General features: G+C 46.6%; 1 pseudogene; it reads right to left on the reverse strand.

The window, feature by feature from the left end:
• LOC132206716 (myelin-associated glycoprotein-like) overlaps nt 1-18,077 on the reverse strand; it is a 109,697-nt pseudogene that overhangs the window by 72,610 nt on the left and 19,010 nt on the right.

Below are 18,077 nucleotides of genomic sequence, written 5' to 3' on the forward strand. Positions count from 1 at the left end.
CAATTATTCTGATATTACTACTCAATGCTGCGACTGCGAAACGCACATTCGTTGCCAATGGAATCCAAAAGATGTTAAGTTGTCGGGGAGTGAAAAATATACATCTGGATGATCCTAAGATGAAGAAACTAAGAAAATTCATCATACTGTTGTTTGCTGTATTGTGTAACTTCATACTGATTTGGGAAACACGTGCGATAGTTTTCTTTTCACCCGAATATCAAACTTTATTCTGAAACATGTTTAAATGGCCCAATGTTTATCATAGACTTAGTCAGTCAAATGCTCCTGAGTTTGAGTTGCTGCACTAATACTTGTATTTTGTGACCTTGGCTAAATTAAGACAAGAGCTAAAGAAGAGTATGAAATAGCCATGGCAAGTGATGGTTAATTACCGAAACAATGGAAATGCAGAAGGATTCTAACTGCTAGCCCTGCATTTTATTGACATGCGATTCCAAGTTTTGAGTTCCACTTTTCACCAGATCCCACAACAGATCCCAGTTCTCCATGCATAGATAATGTGCTGTGAACGCTATGGTTTCCTAATGGTGATTTAGTAAACAAGATAAATGAGGTATTGTTGTCAAAGTTTTTCATTGTCATTGAGTCAAGTCTTGGATTGAATCTAATACAATTTACGTTGTTGCTAACATCGAGTTATGAACAAGAAACAATATCTCTCATGCTTGTGTGCACTTCTGGAACTCACTGCATTGAAGAGATGTGATGACACTGGAAAGGGGACAAATGAACTTCACCAGGGCTTGCCTGGGTTCTGAAGCTTGAGCTGTTAAGAGAAATTGGGCAGACAGTTTTCTGTTTTCTCATTGGCACAGAGGAGAGTGAAGGACAAAATTATTTTGACATCTAAAATTATCAGGGGCATAGATCAGCTATGGGGAAGTGCTGGAAAATGGATTAAGATAGTTTTGGGTCTGGACCCTTCCGTCAACTTTCCTGCTCTTCTGATGCTGCCTGGCCTGCTGTGTTCATCCAGCTCTACAGTTTGTTATCTCAGACTCCAGTATTGGTAGTTCCTGCTATCTCAGACCTCTATGACTCTAACTTTAACAAAAGAGAGCCATTGAACTAAGTTCTTTGTCACAAAATCCACTTGTTCAGATACATAGTCACTGTCTTCATGGGAATCACAGAAATACTGATGTGATTAACTCACTCATTTATTTTCTTTGCAAGGGTATGGAATTGTGGCTCAGTGCTGCCTCACGTTGTCATGGAGCCATGTTCGCTTCTACCCGCAGGCAAGTTTGTGCATTCTCCCCCTGTCTGCATGGGTTTCCTTCATGTGCTCTGGTTTCCTCCCACAGTCCAAAGATGTGCAGGCTAGATGGGTTATCCATGGGAAATGCAGGATTACAGTCATAGATAATGGTGAACCATGATCTTCCTTGGCATACAATATCGCCACCGCCAAATACCCCCCACCATCAGCTCTTTTCAGAATCTCATTATCTTCGGTCATGTGTCAATAGATTTTCAACAGATCACAACAAGGGCACAGACTTTGCCCTCGCCACCTCTCACTCTGGCAATTGCGTTGTAAATCGGGACATCAAGAGAGTGTTTCATCCTGAAATTCTGGAGGCATTGGGAACTCAGAACTCCTGATCAAAACCGCTGTGTTCAGCATAGATACTCCATAGCTTTGCTCCAGCCAATTCGAGCAACCCCCTTTCTGTTGTTGCGCACAGTTCCTGTAATCCTGGGTTAAAGTCTCCATCCTTTGTACCAATTGCTACATTGTTCACATAGATGGGAGAAGGATCAAATGTTGAGGGTCCTCAACAAAGACCAAGGATAGCCTACAGAGCAAAAGCAAAGTCAGCCCCATAGTCACGATCACTGCATGAATCCACACCCGGATTGAATGAATTAAAATAACTTTTATTTTCATTCATTGTTGAGATGAGGGTGTCACTGCCTAGGGAGCATCCCTAATTACCCTGAGGGAAGTTAAAATTCAGCCACATTGCTGTGAGCCTGGCGTTATGTGTCAGCCAGACAATGTAAGGATGGCAGTTTCTTTTCCTGAAGGACACTAGTGAACCAGATGGGTTTTCCGCCAATGATCAGCAATGAATTCACGGTCAACGTTAGACTCTTAATTTCAGTTATTTATTGAATTCAGTTTCCACCATCTGTCATGGCAGGATTCAGACACATGTCTCCAGAACATTATTTGGGTCTCGTCCAGTATTAATGCCACTAAGCCGTTGCCTCCATCTGCCACTGCAGCTCAGATTCACAACCTCTTCCCACCGCTGCCTCACAGGTTACTGATCGCTGTTTGCTCAGACTTGCTATGACTCCACTTGGGACTCACAGCTATTCCCAATAATACCCCTCGTGGTTTGCACACACTATCCACTACCATGTCTATTTTCTGATCACTTTGAATTTCATGTACTGTTGGCAATCTAAGTATACAGCTCTCAGTATTGCTTGCAATTGAGCTTTTTTTGTCCCTGAATGATTCTGCAGCCAGACAGTGAGTACTTGACGATCACTTTTCTTCTCACGTTCAGGCGTCCAGATACCAATCTCTCCCTTGATGCTGATGTTGTACGCCCAGATCAACACGAGAAGGGCAACAAATTTATCCCAGCCTCCCCCGAATTTCAGATACAACGGGATGTAGCTAAGAGGTAAAGCTCTCTGTGCTTTCCCTACTCATATCTCATTTCAAAATATAACCTTCGTATTTTTTGAGGACTTGCCTCAACAGTGGAGGAACATGGAGCTGAATTTTCAGTTCTGCGAATATCACATTTGTTTTATTTTCTTCGTGCTTGGATATCATTTGAACATTGAGTTGAAAACAGCATTGACAAGAAACTATGAGATTTCAGGTTAATGCCGAGCAGGCAACTGTTTTGATACTTGCTTTGAAACCTTTGGGTTTTGTGAGCACCGCAGAGGGAAGGAGCCGGAAAAAATGTTTCCTTGCAAGGGACTAGAGTATATGGCAGTTGAAAGTCATTGTCTAAAAACAGGAGCCCTGAGATGCTTAGAATCGACTGAAGAGAAAACTTCAAATTGTATTGTTGGAAATGACGACAACTTAGTGTCAACTAAATGTTCCTTACGGCCCTTGTTAAGTAAGATTGAGCTGAGTTTGAAATAGTTTTAATGATCAGGAAAGACGGTTAGTGAATAAAATTGCAACCAATGGTAGCACAGGAATTTCTTGAAAGTAAATGAATTGCACACGTGCCAGATACAAAGAATATTGAACACGGTGATAGAGGGAACACTTCACTGACTTCTGAGAGTTGGTAATGCTGTTAATTTTGACAAATATTCACAATACAATCGGTCCAGTAAACCTGAACTGACAACATATGCCTCGAGTTTTGTTTTCTATATGTAACAAACATCTTTGTTCTTTCACGAAAAGTACATGAGCAATCTCTTGCTGATATGCTCAAAGAGCAACCAAAACACAAAACAAGCAGCTAAAATAAAGCATATAGTCCACCAAAAGAAATTTGAATTGGGGTCAGCAGTGCTATCATGTCAGATCATTAAACCTACACACAGTGCCAGGAGGGCAGAGTATGAGAGTTAAACTGCTACAGAGTTATACAGCAGGGAAACAGACCCTTTGGGCCACCTGTCTGTGCTGACCAGATATCCTAAACTGATCTAGTCCAATTTGCTAGCATTGGCCCATGTCCCCTAAGCATTTTCCATTCATCTACGTATTCAGATAACCCCTATAACCACAGAAGGTGCAAGACCTGCCCCTTCGCTTCCTCCCTGCTCACTGCTCCAAAGGCCTAAACAGTCTTTCCAGATAAAGCAGTCTGGAGAGCCCGGAAATCTTGTGGAATGGATTTGCTGCACACAAAGTTGATGATGATGATGTCAACTATGTTCTTCTCTCTTATTGGCTCTATCACGCGCTGTTGACCCAGTTTAGAAACACAGTCCTTTAGGCCTCAACCAGTTTGATCAGTGGTGCTGCAGCGAAGCCCATTTTGATGAAAGACATTGAAGTCCACACCCAGAATACACACTGCACCCTTACCACCCTTAGTGCTTCCTCCAAGTGATGTTGGACAGAGGGCAGTACATGGTAATCAGCAAGAGGTTTGACCACTGCCTCTATTTGACGTGATAACATGAAACTTTGTTGCATCCAAAATCAATATTGAGGACTCCTGGGGCAGTTCCCACCTAATTGTAAACCGTCATACTACCACCTCTGCTGGTTCTGTTGTGCAGGTGGGACTAAACATGTCCAGGGATGGTAATGGTGTTGTTTGAAACATTGCCTGTAATGTATGATTCCACGATTATGATGATGTCAAGACTGTTTCTTGACGAGTCTGTGAGACAGCTCTCTTAATCTTGGCTCTAGCCATAGCCATAAGACCATGTGGTCCACCCAGTTTCATTTCCTCTTTTGTCTTTCTCACAGCTGACACAGCTGAATGGTTTACCAGGCCATTTTAGATTCACCAACAATCCTGTGGGTCTGGAGTTACTAAAAGGACCAGGTATCGACAGCAGTTTTATTTCTAAATGAGAAAGACTTTCTTGATCATGTTTTCATGGCTATTACACATTTAATTCCAGGCTTTTTATTGAATTTAAGTTCCACCATTTGCCGTGCAGGGGTTTGGACTTAGGTATCCAGAACATTACTTGGGTATCTAGATTTCCGGTCTAGCAATAATACCATTAGGCCATCTCCTCCCTGGACCACTGTAGCATATGTGCCATTCTGCTTGCTGCACTCTCGGAAGGATGTAATTACATGTGAAAGGGTGCAGAGGAGATTGGCCAGGACATTGCTTGGGTTGGAGCATTGGAGCTAAAATGGGAGAGTAGATAGGCTGGAGTTTCTCCCTTTCAGCAGAGAAAGTTTAAGTGGAACCTGATTGATGTGTGCAAAATTATGGGCAGGACAGGACATTTTCAATGGAGAAGAGGAAGTTGGGGGGTGACGTTTATGAAATCATGATGGGTATGGATAAGGGGAATGTCAGAAGTTTTTTCCCTGGGGAAGGGAGATTCCAAGACTAGGGAGCATTTTTTTTAATGTGAGAAGACAAAGTTATGGAAGGAAATGAGAGACTATTTACACAGAATGTAGTTTATCTGAATAATGCACTTCCAGAGGAAGTAGCAGATGTGCACACAGTTACAATGTTTAAATTACATTTAGATAAGTATATGAATAAGAAATTCTCGGACCAAATGCAGGCAAGCAGGACTAGCGTAGTTTGGGAATATGGTCGACTTGGACTGGTTGGTTCAGAAAGTCTGTTTCAGCACTGCATGATTCTATGACTTTATAATATAGTTCAAGATATAAAACAAAATAGAGAGACTGAAGGACCTCTTATAGAATTAGGCTGGGAAATAATAATACGGAATGAGGAAATGATAGGGGAATTGAAGACATGCTTTGAATTGGTGTTCGCAGTAGAAGGCACTAATCGCATTCCAAAATACTTATGGGGCACAGTCAGGAGATGAAATGAGTACAATAGCTATCACTTTAGAAAACAATATTACAGAATCTTAAGGGGCAGAAGTCCAGTACGTGCCCTGGAGCATCTGGATTGCAGCCTATAATCACAAACGGCATAGTTTTACAGACAGTTTATGCATTGGCCGTAATCTTCCAAGAATACAACACTCACAGAGACACAACCTGTACACAGAGCTACTCCAATTGTGCCAGTAGAGGTGAGAGTAGGTGGGGAGGGTGGGAGGGGATAGGGCAGTCCGGCTTGGGGACCGCTTTGCAGAACACCGACGCTCAGATCTCAATAAACAACTGCGTCTCCCAGTCGCGAACCATTTCAACTCCCCCTCCCATTCCTGAGACGACATGTCCATCCTGGGCCTCTTGAAGTGCCACAACGATGCCACCTGAAGGTTCCAGGAACAACAACTCCCATCCTGCTTGGGAACCCTGCAGCCCAATGGTATCAATGTGGATTTCACAAGCTTCAAAATTTTCCCTGCCCCTACTGCATCCAAAAACCACCAACCCAACATGAAATTAGAGATTTTGAACATAGGAAGAGCCGCCAAGTTTGTTATGGACCTTACGAAACCACCTTAAAGAATTCAGAGGATAGTCTGGACCCTAATTTTTCTTCTTTTGAAGGTAACAGCCAAGCGTTGCATTCCAGAAACAATTCAATTGGTCAAACTAGCAGATTTGAAGCAAAACACACTTTATTCATACAGTATAGTTAAAATGCAACAAAAGAAAAAGAAATTGGAATAGCAACACTATTGGAAAACTTAACAGAATAATAGAGTATTTTATGACAAAACAGTAACTGTTTCACTATTGTAACATCCTCTCAGCACGTCTGTGGCAAGGTTCAAGTTCAGAAAAAACATTGTTTTGCAAATCCAGTAGCATGAGCAAAAAAGATCAAGAGAAACTCTGAGAGAGATATTAGTACAGAGCGACATACTGCAGCATCGAAACCCTGCTGTGACCCCAGCAGCAAATGCTGAAAGCTAAGATAATATCTTGGTTCTGTGGGAGCTTGACCACACACCCATTCATATTGCTTCTACTGTCTGCTTTTCAATACACAGCAGGATACCTCTGCCTTAAAATCTCTCCGGCAAAAATAAACGGGACAAAATAAATCTCTTAAAGCCGTGGTGATAGGGTGGGAGCATTAGACATTGTCAGAGGATCACTCGAGAGAGTGCTGTCCTATTGGAGTGTCATTATTGAGAAAGTGTCACTTTGTCAGAAGGTGATATTGAGTGAGTGATGCCACTGCCAATGGGCACATACTGAGTGAGTGCTATCTTAAGAACACATTCAGTGTCGTGTGAAAATTCCTCTGAAACCAATTTCTCAGCAATTTCATGCCCCCAACTGGAATATTTCCTCCTGTATTTGAGATGTAGGACAGGAACATTATAACACCACCCTTGGCAGGAGACTGTAACTATAATGTGACATGTTTACAGAGGAAATGTCCATTCTATGTTTTGCTCAGGAACTCAAACAAGGTGGGAAAGATGAAAACATGTGAAAGACAATAATTGACCCTACAATGTAGACTTTAATTAATATTTACCTACAGATCAACCTGAGCATTTTCTTCCATTCTGTTAATAAATGTAAAGTTGTTGAGAACTGACATGCCTTTTGCTGTCTCTCAATGCACATTCAGAAATTATGTCCAAGTCTGAGTGAGGTCCTCTTTTTGATCAGGATTATTTGACCTGTTGGCTGCACTCAGTCTTGGACATGGTGAGGTCATACAGCAGCACTGGGAAGTAGAGAGATGACGAAATGTTTCAGTTTGCTGAGGAGGAGAAGGAGAAACTCTTGTTTGATGTTTCACACTGTACATAAAGAAGCCACATGCAGAGGTTTAATTGCATTCTATTTGCTGAAGATACTCTGCTGGTAGATTGCAGTTTGTGCTTATGTGACAGTAAGAGCTTTATTGCTTGAGCTGTCAAGGAAGTTATGCTGAACATTTAAAAAGCTCTGGTTAGTTCACAAAGAGAATATTGAATCCAGTTCTGGTCACTGCACTTTAGGAAGGTTGTGAAGTTTTTTAAGAAGGTATGGAGGAAATTGACCTGAATGTCTCCTGGGAGCAGGGATTTCAGTGAGACAGTTCAGTTGGACTGTTCCCCTCAGACCGAAGGCGTCTGGGGGCCAGTCTGACCAAGGAGAGCAAGTAGGGACGGGTTCAGATTAGGGAGACAAAGGTAAGCTATTCTCGTTCACTGATGATACAAGAACCAGAGGAGGCAGATTGAAGATTCTGGGTCAGATAAACAAGGCACGGCTTGTGAGGAAGGACTGTTATACATAGCAAGATAATGGTCCGGAACTCACTGCCTATGAGCTGGGTGTGGTCGAGGTTGCTCAATGATTTCACATGGAAATTGAACAGACACTGGGAAATAAATTCTCAGAACAACAAAGAGTGTAATGGGACTGACTGAATTGTTCTACAGAGACAGCTAGCATGGCTTTACTGGGCTGAATAACCTCCTTCTGTGCTGTAATAATACTATAACTCTCAGATGATACTAACCAGTGCCATTAACTGAATTCACTACAATGTAACCCGGCAGCATTTGTGATTTAGTTGCCCTAACAAAGCTGTAGAAAGCTTGAAACGGCCTTTCAGCTTCCTTTAACTGTTTGCCGCTCGCAGACACAAACACCAGTAACAGTGAGAACAACAGCCACCACGAATATCACGGCTCGTATTCCCAGCATCAGGATCACATGCTGACTCTCTCCTCTGCTATCTAGAAAACACAGAGAAAGAATGAATCACTTTGTGTCCATTTGCAATCTGGGTGAACACTCAAACTTCATTTCACTGTAACACTTCCTGCAATATTGGTGGTGGTGCAGTGAGAATGCCACTGGGTTAGTAATTCAGAATCCAAAGCTAACGTTCTGGGGGCATTGACTCACATTGCACCATGACAGATGGTGGAATTTAATTTCAATTCATAATTTGAAAATTTTAATTAATTAAAAAGACCGGCTGTGGGCAGGTCAGGGTCATGCTTGCTCACAGATTGGAAGCATTCTGCGTTTGGGGCCAGCAAATATAATACACAAGTTTTCAGGAAGTACAGGTGAAATGCTGTTTCACCTTGAAAAAACTGTTTAGGTCCTTGGATGCTGAGCAAGGAATTGGTGAAGGGGCAGCTGTTGCACCTTCTGCAGTTTCATGGGAAGGTGCTGTGGGGGTTTGGGTGGGGCTGGTGTTGCTGCTTACAAAATGGATTAGCATGGCCCAGAGGGAACGATCCCTATGAAGTGCAGACAGGGAGAGTGAGGGGAAGATGTGTTTGGTAGTGGTGTTCTGCTGGTGTTGGCTGAAATGATGGAAAATGATCCTTTGAATGCAGGGGCTGGTGGGATGAAAAGTGAGGGCAAGGGTCACTCGCTCACACTGATGTGAGTGATGAGAAGGTGCAAGGGTGGAAGTGCGGCATTTAAATCTGGAAAGCCATGGTTTTGGAAGAGGTAAACCCTGTCAATAGTGGTATTTTGGAAAGTGACATCATCCAAACAGATGTGACTTAGGTGAAGGGAATGGGAGGATGTGATGCTGGTGAAGTGTTTCTGTGTGTGTTCTTGTGTGCATACACCTGAGAGATGTTGAAGTCTGAATAAATTCACATTCTGCTGAGATGGTTAGGGAGCCCTCCACTGCTCCATGGTCATTCACTGCCACACAATGATAGTCTCCAGTCTCCCTTTATGTAACGTGAGGAATCTCTAACCACAGCTCATTGTTGGAACTCGTTCTGTTCATTGTGACCTTCAGACATCTGTATGTCAGGTTAGAAGCTGGGAAGCTCTCGACAGAGCAGATTATCACTGTAGAATCCTGCTCAATTATATTGACTGATGAATCTTTAATCCCATCAAGGGAAGTAATTGAAAGATTCTGTGGTGAGTTGAAAAGCAAATAATGATCAGCTAATTACATTGAATGTGCAACATTTTCCAGACCCCGACAATGTGAAAGGTGAGGCAACAGTGCAGTTTCATTCTTCATGCATCAGGTAATTGAGGCAGACCCTTCAATTTAGTACCAACAGTGCGGTACCCCCTCTGCTTCACTGTCAAAGTAGCAGCACAAAAAATATTACACGATTGGAGCATCAGTACCAAAAGAGTACCACACTGTCGGGGGCTGGCTTTGATGGAAATTCACACTGTCCGGGGGTGCCGAAGCTGAGGGATTGCCAAACTGTCAGGGGCCTGGTACTGAAAGAAATGCCACACTGTCAGGGCCTGGCACTGAGTGAGTGTTGCACAGTTTGGGGGCCAGTGCTGTGGGAGTGTCTCACTGTCAGGGTCTGGTGCAGAGGGAGTGCCGCACTGATGGGGTGGGTTGGAGCTGCGGGAGTGCTGCAGTGTCGGGGGCTGGCGCTGAACAAGTACTGTGATGTCGGAGGGGGCCACCACTGAGGGAGTGCTGCACTGTTTGGTGTGCCAGCGCAGCGGGAATGCCACAATTTTATGGGGCAGGCCCTGAGGGAACGTTGTATATTGAGGGGCTGGTGTAGAGGGAATGACGCACTGGTCGGGGGCTGGTGTGGAGGGAGTGCTGCACGTTTGGGATGCTGGCGCAGAGGGAGAGCCATGCTGTTGGGGGGATGGAGCAGAAGGAGTGCCACACTTTTAAGGGGCTGGCACTGAGGGAATGCTGCACGTTGGGGGGCTGGTGCAGAGGGAATGCCACACTGTTGGGGGGCTGGTGCAGAGGGAGTGCTGCACTGTTGGGAGTGCTGGCACAGAGGGAGTGCTGCACTGTTGGGAGTGCTGGCACAGAGGGAGTGCTGCACTGTTGGTCCCTGGCACAGAGTGAGTGCTGTACTGTTGGGGGTGCTGGCGCAGAGGGACTGCTGCACTGTTGGGAGTGCTGGCGCAGAGGGAGTGCTGCACTGTTGGTCCCTGACACAGAGTGAGCGCTGTACTGTTGGGGGTATTGGCACAGAGGGAGTGCTGCACTGTTGGGGGTACTGGCACAGAGGGAGTGCTGCACTGTTGGGAGTGCTGGCACAGAGGGATTGCCCTACTGTTGGGGGTGCTGGCACAGAGGGAGTGCTGCACTGTTGGGGGGCTGGTGCGGAGTGAGTGCCGCACTGTTGGGGGTGCTGGCACAGAGTGAGTGCTGTACTGTTGGGGGTATTGGCACAGAGGGAGTGCTGCACTGTTGAGGGTGCTGGCACAGAGGGAGTGCTGCACTGTTGGGGAGGCTGGTGCAGAGTGAGTGCCGCACTGTTGGGGGTGCTGGCACAGAGGGAGTGCTGCACTGTTGGGAGTGCTGGCACAGGGGGAGCGCTGCGCTGTTGGTCCCTGACACAGAGTGAGTGCTGTACTGTTGGGGGTAATGGCACAGAGGGAGTGCTGCACTGTTGGGGAGGCTGGTGCAGAGTGAGTGCCGCACTGTTGGGGGTGCTGGCACAGAGGGAGTGCTGCACTGTTGGGAGTGCTGGCACAGAGGGAGTGCTGCGCTGTTGGTCCCTGACACAGAGTGAGTGCTGTACTGTTGGGGGTAATGGCACAGAGGGAGTGCTGCCCTGTTGGGGGTACTGGCACAGAGGGAGTGCTGCACTGTTGGGAGTGCTGGCACAGAGGGATTGCCCTACTGTTGGGGGTGCTGGCACAGAGGGAGTGCTGCACTGTTGGGGGGCTGGTGCGGAGTGAGTGCCACACTGTTGGGGGTGCTGGCACAGAGTGAGTGCTGTACTGTTGGGGGTATTGGCACAGAGGGTGTGCTGCACTGTTGGGGGTGCTGGCACAGAGGGAGTGCTGCACTGTTGGGGGTGCTGGCACAGAAGGAGTGCTGCACTGTTGGGAGTGCTGGTGCAGAGGGAGTGCTGGACTGTTGGGAGTGCTGGCACAGAGGGATTGCTGTACTGTTGGGGGTATTGGCACAGAGGGAGTGCTGCACTGTTGGGAGTGCTGGCACAGAGGGAGTGCTGCGCTGTTGGTCCCTGGCACAGAGTGAGTGCTCTACTGTTGGGGGTATTGGCACAGAGGGAGTGCTGCACTGTTGGGAGTGCTGGCACAGAGGGAGTGCTACACTGTTAGGAGTGCTGGCACAGAGGGAGTGTTGTACTGTTGTTGGGGCTGGCACAGAGGGAGTGCTGCACTGTTGGGGGTGCTGGCACAGAGGGAGTGCTGCACTGTTGGGGGGGTCTGGTGCAGAGTGAGTGCTGCACTGTTGGGGGTGCTGGCACAGAGGGAGTGCTGCACTGTTGGGGGTGCTGGCAGAGAGGGAGTGCTGCACTGTTGGGAGTACTGCCACAGAGGAAGTGCTGCACTGTTGGGGGGGCTGGTGCAGAGGGAGTGCTGCACTGTTGGGGGTGCTGGCACAGAGGGAGTGCTGCACTGTTGGGAGTGCTGGCACAGAGGGAGTGCTGCACTGTTGGGGGTGCTTGCACAGAGGGAGTGCCGCACTGTTGGGTGTGCTGGCACAGAGTGAGTGCTGTACTGTTAGGGGTATTGGCACAGAGGGAGTGCTGCACTGTTGGGTGTGCTGGCACAGAGGGAGCGCTGCACTGTTGGGGGGCTGGCACAGAGGGAGTGCTGCACTGTTGGGGGTGCTGGCACAGAGGGAGTGCTGCACTGTTGGGGGTGCTGGCACAGAGGGAGTGCCGCACTGTTGGGTGTGCTGGCACAGAGTGAGTGCTGTACTGTTGGGGGTATTGGCACAGAGGGAGTGCTGCACTGTTGGGAGTGCTGGCACAGAGGGAGTGCTGCACTGTTGGGGGTGCTGGCACAGAGGGAGTGCTGCACTGTTGGGGGGGCTGGCACAGAGTGAGTGCTGTACTGTTGGGGATATTGGCACAGAGTGAGTGCTGCACCGTTGGGGGTGCTGGCACAGACTGAGTGCTGTACTGTTGGGGGTATTGGCACAGAGGGAGTGCTGCACTGTTGGGGGTCCTGGCACAGAGCGAGTGCTGCACTATTGGGAGTGCTGCACAGAGGGAGTGCTGCACAGTCATTGGGCTGGCACAGATGGTGTACCGTACTTTTGGGGGGCTTGCGCAGAGTGAATGCTGCACTGTTGGGGGTCTGGTGCAGTGGCAGCGCCACACTCTTGGGGTGCTGGCACAGGTGGAGTGCTGTACTGTTTTGGGACTGGCGCAGAGTGAGTACCACACTGGTGAGGGTCTGGTACAAAGTGAGTGCCGTATTTTTGATCAGCTGGTGCAGAGGGAGTGCTGTACTGTTGGGAGGCTGACACAGAGGGATTGTCGTACTGTTATGGGGGGCAGTGCTGGCACAGAGGGAGTGCTGTAGTGTTTGGGGGCTGGCACAGAGGGAGCGCCGCACTGTTGGGGGGCTGGTGCTGACAGAGAGCTGCACTTTTGGGAGGCTGACTTTGAGGAAGTGCTGTACTGTTGGGATCTGGTTCAGAGGGAGTGTTGTACTGTTGGGAGTGCTGGCACAGAGGGAGTGCTGCACTATCGTTGGGCTGGCACAGAGGGAGTGCTGTAGTGTTTTGGAGGCTGGCACAGAGGGAGCGCCGCACTGGTGCTGACAGAGAGCTGCACTTTTGGGAGACTGACTTTGAGGAAGTTCTGTACTGTTGGGGTCTGGTTCAGAGGGAGTGTTGTACTGTTGGAGGGCTGGCTCAGAGGGAGTGCCACACTTTGGGTGGGATAGTGCGGAGGGCGTGCTACATTGTTGGGGGTCTGGCACTGATGGAGTGCCACACTTTGATTGGCTGGCGCAGATGGAGTGCTGTACTGTTGGGGGGGCTGGCACACAGGGAGTGCTGCAATGTTGGGGGTCTGGTGATGAGGGAGTGCCGAACTGTTGGGGAGCTGGTGCAGGGGGAGTGCCGCATTTTTGATAGCTGGCACAGATGGAGTGCTGTACTGTTGTGCATCTCCCTGTGCTGAACCAATCATACAGCAGAACAACCTCCTGCAAAGTTAGTATTAATCTTCCATAATATCACCAACACCACACCCCCAAACCCACCCCCAGCAACAAGAATGCAGGTCCCATTCCAGTTCAGGTGCAACTCGTCTCTTGCTACCCGCTAAAAGGGTCCCAATGTCTCAGAAATCAAAAGCCCTACTTCCAACACCATCTCTTCAGCCATTTATTCAAATGCAGGAACCTTGTATTTCTGTACACACAAGCACGTGCCACTGGAAGTAATCCACAGTTATTAACTGTGAAGTGGTGTTTTTTAAACTCCTCCCGAGCTCCACAGTTTGTACTTGCAATACCTCATCCCTTTTTCCTATCTTTGTCTTTGGTACTACCATGTACCACAACTTCTGATTGTTTGCCTTCCAATGGAGGCACTGTGTAGACTCACATTCTACAGTGATGGTGATGGAGCCCTTTACTGCTCCATGGTCATTCTTTGCCACACACTGAGAGTCTCCAGTCTCCCTGTATGTAATAGAACATAGAACATAGAATGTGAGGAATCTCCAAATACAGCTCATTGTGAGAACTTGTTCTGTTCATTGTGATAATCTGATGTCTCCATGTCAAGTTAGTAGCTGGGAGGCAGATTATCACTGCACAATTCCCCTCATTTATATTGATTGATGAATCTTTAATTATATGAGGAGAAGTAATTGAGAGATTCAGTGGTGCACATAAAAACAAAAGAAGATAACATGGTAACAGAACAGTGCACAGCAAGACCTGATACTGACAGCATTTGATGACTCTCCAGGGTAAGCAATGGCCAAATGGTACTATTGCGAGACTATTAATCCAGACACCCAGCTGATGTTTTGGGGACCCAGGTGCGAATCCCAGATGGTGGAAGGTGCAAGGCAGATGGTGTAATATGAATTCAAAAAAAAATGTCTGGTATTAAGAGTCAACTGATCACCATGAAATCATTGCTGATTGCTGGAAAAAGCCACCTGGTTCACTAATGTCCTGCAAGGGAGGAAATCTGCTACACTCACCTATTCTGGCCTACGTGTGACTCAAGCAATGTGGTTGACTCTCAACTACCCTCTCTGAAATGGCCTAGCAAGCCACTCTGTTGTACCAATCACTACAAAGTCTCAAAGGAATGAAACTGAATGGATCACCTAGCATCAACCTGAAGATGACGTCTCAACCTGGTGAAGCCACCAAACAGGACTAATTACTCACCAAACAGCAAAAGTAGCAACTGAGGAGGCACCACAGATATCCACATCCTCAATGATGGAAGAGCCCACTACATCAGTGCAACAAAAATAAGACTGAAGCTTTCTCAGCAATCTTCAGCCAGAAGTGCCAAGTGGATGATCCATCTTGGGCACCTCCAGTGGTCCCCAGCATTACAGGTACAAGGCTTCAGCCAATTCCATTCTCCCCATTGGACATCAAGAAATGGCTGGAGACATGGGATACTGCAAAGGCTACTACCCTGACAAGGCAATAGTACTGAAGACAAGTGCTCCAGAACTTGTCACTCCCCTAGCCAACCTGTTCCAACAGTTACAACAGTGGTATCTACCCAACAATGTGGAAAATTGCTCAAGTGTGTCCTGTACACAAGAAGCAGGTCAAATCAAACTTGATCAATTACCACCAAAACAGCCTACTCTCAATCATCAATAAAGTGACGGAAGCTGTCATCAACAGTGCTATCAAGCAGCATCTGCTCAGTGATGCTCAGTTTGGGTTACACCAGGGTCAATCAGCTCCTGGCCTCATTACAGCCTTAGTTCAAATATGGACTAAAGAGTTGAATTCCAGAAGTGAGATGAGAGTGACAGCCCTTGGTATCTAGGCTAAATCCTAACTCCAGCAATTAGTGACACTTGCTGGCTCCCTGGACTACTCTTGGGTCCTAACTAAAGCTGCAACAACTGGTTCCCAGGACCTTACCTGAGTCCCAACTGCATGGGACGATCAAACATCTGCTTACTGTGCTGCAAGCCAATGGACCAAACGGCTCTCAGTTGCTTTTTGGCAGCAGTTTGAACAAATCTTGTCCTGCTTACAGTCTACTTAATTTTCTCTCTCTCACTCTCAGTCTCTTTGTCATTGTCCCTGTCACTCTTTCTCTTTGGCATGCTCTAACTGTCTAACTGACTCACACTCAAAGTAACTGGACCCTTGGGACTAATCTGAGTGATCTATTGTGAACTTGGCAATGAGCAAGCTTGCACCGATGTATGGTTGACAGCGGCAACTAATGGAATGCCATGCTCCCTGAATGTTACAATATTCTCGGATTGCTGTTGTACACAGTACAAATGGATGCAATGATAAAGAACAGAAAAATCTGCAACTGTCCATGCAGGGCTCTGCTTGTTAAACAGTGTTTTGGTACTCTGGAGTTTTGGAGTTTGCATTTCTTTAACACTGAATGAAAGCTGGTAATGTGTGCGGGCACATGTGTATTCTGTGTGTACCCAAGAGATGTTGAAATTTGTGCGCACTCACATTCCACAGTGATGGTTATGGAGCCCTCTACTGTTCCATGTTCATTCTTTGCCACACACCGATAATCTCCCAACTCCCTGTACGTAACGTGAGAAATCTTCAACCACAGCTCATTGTTGGAACTTGTTCTGTTCATTGTGGCATTAAGATGTCCCCAGATCAGGTTAGAAGCTGGGAAGCTCTCAACAGAGCAGATAATCACCACAGCTTTCCCCTCCATTATATTTATTGTTGAATCTTTAATCCCATCAATGGAGGTAATTGAGAGATTCTGTGGTGGGTCTAAAAACAAACAATGATCAGTTAATCACAGTGACTGTGAAACATGTTGACAGACCTTGATAATATGAAGGGCGACATATCAATGGAGTTTCCTTCTGCACATATAACACAACTGAGGCAGATACTTCTGTTTGGAGTGAAGAAAGTGGCTGATAGAGTTGTACAACTTGGAAATAGGCCCTTCTGTCCAAGTTATCCATGTTGAACACATATCTTCGGTTTATCTAATCCTGTTTGCCAACATTTATATTCCTCTAAAGCCTTCCTACTCCTATTCCCATCCAGATGCCATTTAAATGTGATAATTATACCAGCCTCCACCACTTCTTCTGGCAGACATTCCGTACATGTACCATGCCCTGCATGAAAAAGTTGGCTCTTTGGTCCCTTTCAAATCTTTCCCCTCGCGCTGTAAGCCCTTGCCCACCAGCTTTGGACTTTCCTCCCCTGGGAAAAGGCCCTTGGCTATTCACTCTATCCATGCCTCTCATGATTTTATAAACCTCTGTAAGGTCACCTCTCAGTCTCCGATGTGCCAGGGAAAACAGTCCCAGACTACTAAGCCTGTCCTTGTAGCACAAGCCCTCCAACCCCAAAAACCTCACTATGAAAGAGTCAGTACTGGTGGTGAGATGTGCTGCCGGAGGGTCAGTATTGAGAGAGGGCTGTACTGTGAGACGATCAGTACTGAGGGACTGCCATACAGTCAGAGAGTCAGTGCTGAGGAGTGCCACACTGATGGATGGTCAGTCATTGAGGGGATGCTTCGTGCTGGAGAGTCAGTGCAGAAAGAAAGCCTCACAGTCTGAATGTCGGTATTGAGGGAATGCAACACTGCCATCTTTAATATGTCAAAACTGTCTCTGCTGTTTCAGTCTGAAATTGCTCAATGGAGCCCTGGTGTGCAGCATATTGGGAATTGTGGGATCTTGCTGCACACAATACGGCCTATGGAAAGTTGAATGAAGGATGTCTCTACTTACATTGCACTGTCAGTACGAAGGTCTGCTCTGTTGAAACAGTTGGATAACGCACTCTGCAGGTGAGAGTTTGTCCGTGGTGTCTGAGTGATGGTGTCAGGCTCAGAACAGAAGTATAGGTCAGAGTGACACCATGCTGAGTTACAGTGTTTGACACTGATCCAAGTACTGCAGTGGGAGTGTCCCAGGTTAAGGCAGGTGGTGTTCCATTGCATGTTGTGTTGAAGGTACAGCTCAGGTTCACGCGCTTCCCTGCAATAATTTCCACAGCGGATATCATGGGTTTATCTGTGAAATCTAATGCATACAGAATGGACATTTTTAGATAAATATAATGTGGAGCATCAGCTCAAATAGAAACCTCATTCCTACATGAGAAAGCACGTTTACCAGGATGACCAGGTTTACTGAGGGTTAGCACTGAGGCTGGAGGAGTGCACCTGACATGTAGTCCCACCTCTCTAGGGGTCACAGAATGAAATTAAAATACTTTTCTCACTTATCAAAATGGCTAATCAACTCCCTTTGGGACCTTTGGCTTTCAATAAATAGATCTATTTGACTGAAGCTGTCTGCACTGTTTTTGTGAGCATTTGGATGTACAACCAATCTTCTGCTTTTTCCCCAACACTTTGTGCATTGCTTCTGCTTAAATAACAATCCAGTTTCCACCTGAATATCTCATGGAACCCTGACCCAAACACACTTTTGGATGGTACATTCCAGACCAAACCACAAACTGTGTCATAAAAAAGCATTAATTTCTTTTGCAAAACACTGTGAAACTGTGAACTCTAGTTCTTGATTCGTTCTTGACCATGACCAGTTCTCACTATCTGCTCAGTCCAAATCTCCCCTCAGCCTTTTCTCAT

Source organism: Stegostoma tigrinum, chromosome 41, assembly GCF_030684315.1.
Source record: "Stegostoma tigrinum isolate sSteTig4 chromosome 41, sSteTig4.hap1, whole genome shotgun sequence".
Lineage (NCBI taxonomy): Eukaryota > Metazoa > Chordata > Chondrichthyes > Orectolobiformes > Stegostomatidae > Stegostoma > Stegostoma tigrinum.